Below are 7,554 nucleotides of genomic sequence, written 5' to 3' on the forward strand. Positions count from 1 at the left end.
TGACAATGAGCACAACTAGAAGCCACATCACTCACAAGTTTCGTTTAGAAACCACCAAAGATGTTTCAGAAAAAGGTAAGACATTAATGATATTTGATATAAAACAATATAAATGAAAAGTTACAGAAACAAAGTAGAAATATTTAAAATAAACTAAAGTTATATGTTTAGGTGAAACTATGTCTGGCTGTTTCTCTTCATACTTGCATTTTAGTTTAATTACAAATCCAGTTCAAAGTATTAATCTTCAAGTTAACCAAATGGTACCACAAGACTTAATCAACAATACAATTTGGTTTTACAATATGGTTTAATTTATTAATCTTCAAGTTAACCAAATGGTACCACAAGACTTAATCAACAATACAATTTGATTTTACAATATGGTTTAATTTATTTTTTATCAAATGGACCACATGGTAACATAAGACTTGATCAACATCACGTTTTTTGTAGTTTTTTTCCTTCCGCTGTGTTTGTAAGAAGAGCTATAACGTCTCTTTACTTTTATCTATCCTTAAAGTTGTTTGTTATCATCTGGTTCACCGTTCTGGTTCTGGCTATACGAGCAGAGGAGAAAACTATTGATGAGAAAGAAGACTTACAGGCTGAGGCAACCGGGTACGGTGGCGGATATGGCGGAGGTTACGGTGGCGGATATGGCGGAGGTTACGGCGGAGGCTATGGTGGAGGTTACGGGGGGAGGTATCGGCGGAATTGGTGGCATAGGTGGAATTGGAGGTTTTGGAGGAGGCGCTAGGCTTATTTCTATTCCAATAGGTCTTACTGGTGTTGTACTTGGAGGAGGCTATGGCGGTGGACTTGGTGGTTTTGGCGGTGGACTTGGTGGTTATGGTGGTGGACTTGGTGGCTATGGTGGTGGAGGTGGTGGCTATGGTGGTCGAGGTGGAAGATATGGGGGGACGATATGGCTGGTGGTGGGATTAAAGGTCAGTATATGATCTATGTTTCAATATAAAACAACATCAAGAACAATTTGTTATCAAGTCATAATAACAGCCATTCATGTTAAACTTTAGTTACGTTTCACCAGAGATAAGGGTTTGTTTCCATTCCAGTTATTTACATTAACCTTTTATCAATTATGCAATGAAAATATGTTTTGTTAACATCTTTGTTTGTACACATGAAATAAATTATCTTTATTAAACATCAGTGGGAATGATGATCATTGTTGGCTCTACTTTCTATCTCTCATTAACATTTATTTTGCAGGACAAGTACCATCATATCCACTTCAATCATTTGAAATCTTACCGTATCAGTGAGGTGTCCCTGATGTCGAAAACTCCTGTTAGAAATGATAAAATTTTGTCTCCTGTAGTATATGAAAAAAACTGTAAAATTTCATCAAATAAAAACTGTTTAATTTTGATTAAATAACCAATTAGTTTTCTTTTTAATAACGTTGCTTCTAAACGTTATTGTAAAAACAAGAAATTAATGTACACCATTTCGCACTACTCTGTTAAAAATAAAGCACGTGATTACACGTTCTGGAAAATGTGTCAGATGGTTCGAGATTGGACATTTGTTTGTACTGAAATACTGGTGTTCCGTTGATGAACCAATCAGGTGCAGTCTTACTTCACGAATTTATAAGTTTCAGAAGCTTTGATGATAAACTTATAAATACTATTCCATGAAATAATATTCTTTAACTACTGTTGGTATAATTTGGTTTAAAATACTAAACCAGAGATTGTTTAAATATGTTCACAATGTTATTAATATAATGCGAAATAAATTTCAATGCTATATCTCTGCTGTATAAGTATAGTTTAGAGGAAAACAGTGTAACTATTAATGGTTGTGGCAAAGAGAACATCTTAAATAACCAAGGGTTTTTAAAATGTTAAAATAACAAACCATACTTCAGTTAGGTAGTAATGTTTATATCATCAAGCACAAAACCATTAAAATAGTTCAACAGTAATTATCCTGAAACATTACGATGAACAAGCATACAATTGACAGTTAACCCAAATATAGGATCGCAGTGTGTATGCAATATGATTGTTTAGTGGGCTGTTTACAAATGTCTTTTGTCATTTCGTTTATTTGCATTGAGAAGATACCGTGTAAATTTCACATCTGCGTTGAGTGGATCAGGTGTAAATTTAAAATCTATATTGTAAAGATAATGAAATATATGCAGTCAGTAAATTTCAAGCTGCTACGAAACAAAACTGTTTACTCAGGTTACAACATGTAAATAATAACAAAGGGCATTTTATTTCTGTACTTTATTACACGTCTTCAAGTATAATTCCTACTAATAACTTTAACCACAAAACAATACAGAAATGGCTGCATATCGTTACACTGGTTCAAAATTTCTTGATCTATTGTACGTAAAAGTTTTCATTTTTGTCTTTGCCACAATGAGTGCACAGAGGTTATGGTTTCATTCCTTTGTGTGTGTTTGTCGGAGGTTACATTTTTATTTCTCTGTTTATCACCAAGATTTCTCCAAAACGGCTGAATGAATTTGGACGAAAATTGTTATACATATGGACATTGATATATGTCACAAGTTATTAGGTTTTGGAGATTCAAAGTGACAGAAAAGTTACGAAAATTCAAAAATCTCCATGTGTTAACGTTGATTTTTCACACAGTATTTGCTATACATTGGCGGTCGAAATCATTCGAATGCTGATAAAACATTATTTCTATTGTCCTGTAAAAACGGCGCGTGTTAATCGAAAATGACGGATATTCGGACACGTTTCTATGTTTTTGTTTTTGAGGGCCACAACTGATCAATACTGCGTGGCAGAAGTATGCATTCCACTGATATGTTTTTCTTCTGTGAAGGCGTTATAAAGTGACAATCAATCCTATTTGTCACTGTTAAAGAGTAGCTTAAGAGTTGGCCGTGGGCAGTAATGACTAACTGCCCTTCCCCTTGTCTCACACTGCGAAATTGGATTCGGATAACGCAGATAAACCTCATATAGGTTTGCGCGAAATTCGAACACAACGAACGACATTGGTTTTCAATGTCAAATAAAATCCATCTATTGGTCGAATTTTGCGTCCGATTTATAGCATTAGGCTTAGAAAGAAATTTATTCCTAAAGGAAAATTCAATAAAGAACAAAATATATAAAACAATAAATTTTATTTGACCGCCACATTGATCAGTAATCATAAAATTGTCGAAAAGTACAAAGTAATAATTCACTTTGTGTGAGAGAAAAATGGTTTAAACTTACCTTTTAAGGCTTGTTTGTATAAATATATTTGTTTCTTTATTTCGAACATTCGCGAAATACAGATAAAGGTTGATCCACCAAACGGCATTATATTATAACAGTCTGTCAAGAGATGGCAGCTTATCAACGGTACACGCCGCCAACAATGGAACCTCTCTAATCGAATAATGAGATTTCACTGTCACTCTTATAATGCACTGGCAGTTTTCCAGGGCGGAGAAGAATCTGTAGTAACGGATCACAAAATATGGAATCTGGGATTTACAGTTTGCCGCGATAATCATTAGGCCATGTCCGACACAAGAAAATAAACGCTAAAATCAGGGATTCCATTCTACTTGGTGGACTTGACACATAGCCCGATGTGGTTTTGCTACAAGAAAACACACACAAAAGAAAATGAAAAAAGTGAAAAAGGATATTGTAACTTCGATCACCAGAGGGAGCTTGAAAAGAAAACGATTACGACATTTAACATTTCTGGTACTCATAATGTCTTCCAGTGGCACAACGTTATGTTTGTGTAGTTGAAACGCTAAAATCCAGGTTTCAATACCCGTGGAGTGCAGAGAACACTTTGTCCACTGTGTAGTTTTCTGTTTAATTTCAAATAAATAAGCAAACGAATTGCTCACACTTATAAAACCTTTCAAAATTCCTGTTTTTGTACACACAGGTTGGATGTACCAGCATGTACAGGTTTTGGAGTATTAATGCAATTAAGATTAATTATCTATTTTTGTGTGTTGTTTTTTTGTAATTTCGCGCAAAGCTACACGATCTCTGCGCTAGTCGTCCTTAATTTAACAGTGTAAAACTACAGTGAAGTCAGCTAGTCATCACCACCCACCACTAATTCTTGGGTTATTCTTTTACCATCGAATAGTGGGATTGAGCGTTACATTATAATTCCCACACGACTGAAAGCACGAGCATATTTAACGCGACGAAAATTCGAACTCGCGATTACAAGTGAAGTGACCTAACCACCTGGTGATATCGGCCATAAAGAGACATACAAAGGAAATATTACACACACTATAATTACACAACGTTACAGTGTACGACTAGAGAGACAAAAGATTGTGTAGTGGGCAAAGCGTTGTGTGCAACATACGTAAAAAATATAGAAAAAAGGTAAGCACAGAGCTACACAATGGTGTGCTATGCTCACCGTGGATATCGAAACTCGATTGTTAAAATTGTAAGACATTTTTAGTTTTACAGTTGAGTTACTAGAACCAAAAAAACAGATGAACCTTATCTACCACTTGTTTGTTTTACTTTATTGAAGGACAAAACTTTACAGTAGGTCATCCTTACTCTGTTCACCGTGGGAATTGAATTTCGAATTTTAGCTTTGTAGGCCTGTTAATTTATAGTTAACCCACGGGGTAAGTAAATAAAATTACACATTAATGAAGAAATCTTAGGTTATCTTTGTAATTTGGCGTAATATCGAACTGTGGCTATTAAATGAACAGTCGTAAACACGAAATAACAAATATGTACTTATGTTACTTGTATAGATACTAAAGAAGCTACACGTTTTACTTCTACAGATATTCAGAAGCTACATGTTTTACTTCTACAAATATTCCAGAAGCTACACGGTTTACTTATGTAGATATTACAGAACCTACACGTTGCTAAAATGTCTATATTTCTAAATCGACTACCAATATATGTATATATATTTTTACCATCGTGCAGAAGAAATAAATATTTTAAAGAATTTTTTGATTGGTCAATAAAGCTGTACTCTATGGACACTTGTTTTAAAAGGTGACTGAAAGAGGTTTTAAACTTGTAACAGCAGTTATTGTTCACCAGAGACTTCCAACCAGAGTGAAGAGTCATTATCGGTCACCAATTCATTGATAAAGAATGTAAGACAGAAAGAAGAAAATTATACTTTCTTTTTTGGTAACCGCAAGTTCAATAACCATGTCAGTTTCCATTCAGGTGAGGTCCGGCATGGTCAGTTAATTAGCGTGATCGAATCGTAATCTCAAAGTCGCGAGTTCGAATTCCCGTCCACCAAACATGCTTGCCCTATCAGCTATAGTGAGCCTTATAATGTGACGGTAAATCCCACTATACGTTGGTAAAGTAGTAGCCTGAAATTTTAAAGTGAGTGGTAAAGACTAGTTGCCATCCCTCTGGTCTTACACCACTAAATTAGGAACAAGTAGCGAAGATAGCACTCGTGTGGTTTTGCGCGAAATTTAAAAAGAACAAACCATTCCGTAGAATTTATTTAGACGTAAAACTAATTACCTTATTCCTTCGAAGTATATGCTCTTCGATAGTAATTAAAAAAGACACTTTGTAATCAGGAATCAGAATAGAAGTTTCTCATACTCCTAGAAATGAATGTTGTAGTTAATTATTAATAAGACCTGTTATGAGAATATTATTTACTTTTGAGACACGTTCTTTGTTAAGTTTGCTACAATAACAATAGCAGTATTTACTTAGAATGTCAGCAGAACGAAGAAGAAATCGTGAGCACTACATACAATTTTTGTTTTTCTGGAAAGATACGTTTGTCTGGAAACTGAATTAATTTTCTTGTAGTAATACTAGTTTTTACCTACTCATGCGGAACTTATAAATATATATATTTATTTGTTTTTGTATAAGTGTAATAAAGCTAGTTTATAAATATATTTGTTAGAATGTTCATTGGCCTATTAATACACCCTGTTTTGTTTGTTTTTTAGCTCCTGCCAAAGATGTGACGTTTTAGCGATAAAAGGTTTCGAAAACTGCTTGGAAGGTGTGGCTTCAGCCACAACAAGAAAATAGTAAAAATCTCTTCACGATGACACGTGGTGTTAATAAACCAATTGAAGAGCTCTATTTGAGAAAATATTATGACAACTTTACGCATCGTTTGTTGACTCTGACTATAAATATGACAATGAGCACAACTAGAAGCCACATCACTCACAAGTTTCGTTTAGAAACCACCAAGATGTTTCAGAAAAAGGTAAGACATTAATGATATTTGATATAAAACAATATAAATGAAAAGTTACAGAAACAAAGTAGAAATATTTAAAATAAACTAAAGTTATATGTTTAGGTGAAACTATGTCTGCTGTTTCTCTTCATACTTTGCATTTTTAGTTTAATTTACAAATCCAGTTCAAAGTATTAATCTTCAAGTTAACCAAATGGTACCACAAGACTTAATCAACAATACAATTTGGTTTACAATATGGTTTAATTTATTAATCTTCAAGTTAACCAAATGGTACCACAAGACTTAATCAACAATACAATTTGATTTACAATATGGTTTAATTTATTTTTATCAAATGGACCACATGGTAACATAAGACTTGATCAACATCACGTTTTTGTAGTTTTTTTCCTTCCGCTGTGTTTGTAAGAAGAGCTATAACGTCTCTTTACTTTATCTATCCTTAAAGTTGTTTGTTATCATCTGGTTCACCGTTCTGGTTCTGGCTATACGAGCAGAGGAGAAAACTATTGATGAGAAAGAAGACTTACAGGCTGAGGCAACCGGGTACGGTGGCGGATATGGCGGAGGTTACGGTGGCGGATATGGTGGAGGTTACGGGGAGAGTATCGGCGGAGTGGTTGCATAGGTGGAATTGGAGGTTTGGAGGAGGCGCTAGGCTTATTTCTATTCAACAGGGTCTTACTGGTGCTGTACTTGGAGGAGGCTATGGCGGTGGACTTGGTGGTTTCTGGCAGTGGACTTGGTTTTTGGTGGACTTGGTGGTTATGGTGGTGGACTTGGTGGCTATGGTGGTGGAGGTGGTGGCTATGGTGGTAGAGGTGGTCAGGTGGAAGATATGGGGACGATATGGCTGGTGGTGGGATTAAAGGTCAGTATATGATCTATGTTTCAATATAAAACAACATTGAGAACAAATGTTATCAAGTCATAATAACAGCCATTCATGTTAAACTTTGGTTACGTTTCACCTGAGATAAGGGTTTGTTCCCCTTCCAGTTATTTACATTAACCTTTATCAATTATGCAATGAAAATATGTTTTGTTAATATCTTTGTTTGTACACATGAAATAAATTATCTTTATTAAACATCAGTGGAATGATGATCATTGTTGGCTCTACTTTCTATCTCTCATTAACATTTATTTTGCAGGACAAGTACCATCATATCCACATCAATCTTTTGAAATCTTACTGTATCAGTGAGGTGTCCCTGATGTCGAAAACTCCTGTTAGAAATGATAAAATTTTGTCTCCTGTAGTATATGAAAAACTGTAAAATTTCATCAAATAAAAACTGTTTAATTTTGATTAAATAA

General features: G+C 34.7%; 1 long non-coding RNA gene across 1 annotated transcript; it reads left to right on the forward strand.

The window, feature by feature from the left end:
* Positions 1 to 858, forward strand: LOC143250294 (uncharacterized). Its single transcript, XR_013028128.1, has 2 exons — positions 1 to 75; positions 524 to 858. It is a non-coding gene; the product is annotated as an uncharacterized LOC143250294 (long non-coding RNA).
* The last annotated feature ends 6,696 nt before the right edge of the window (positions 859 to 7,554 follow it).

Source organism: Tachypleus tridentatus, chromosome 5 (assembly GCF_004210375.1).
Source record: "Tachypleus tridentatus isolate NWPU-2018 chromosome 5, ASM421037v1, whole genome shotgun sequence".
Classification (NCBI taxonomy): domain Eukaryota; kingdom Metazoa; phylum Arthropoda; class Merostomata; order Xiphosura; family Limulidae; genus Tachypleus; species Tachypleus tridentatus.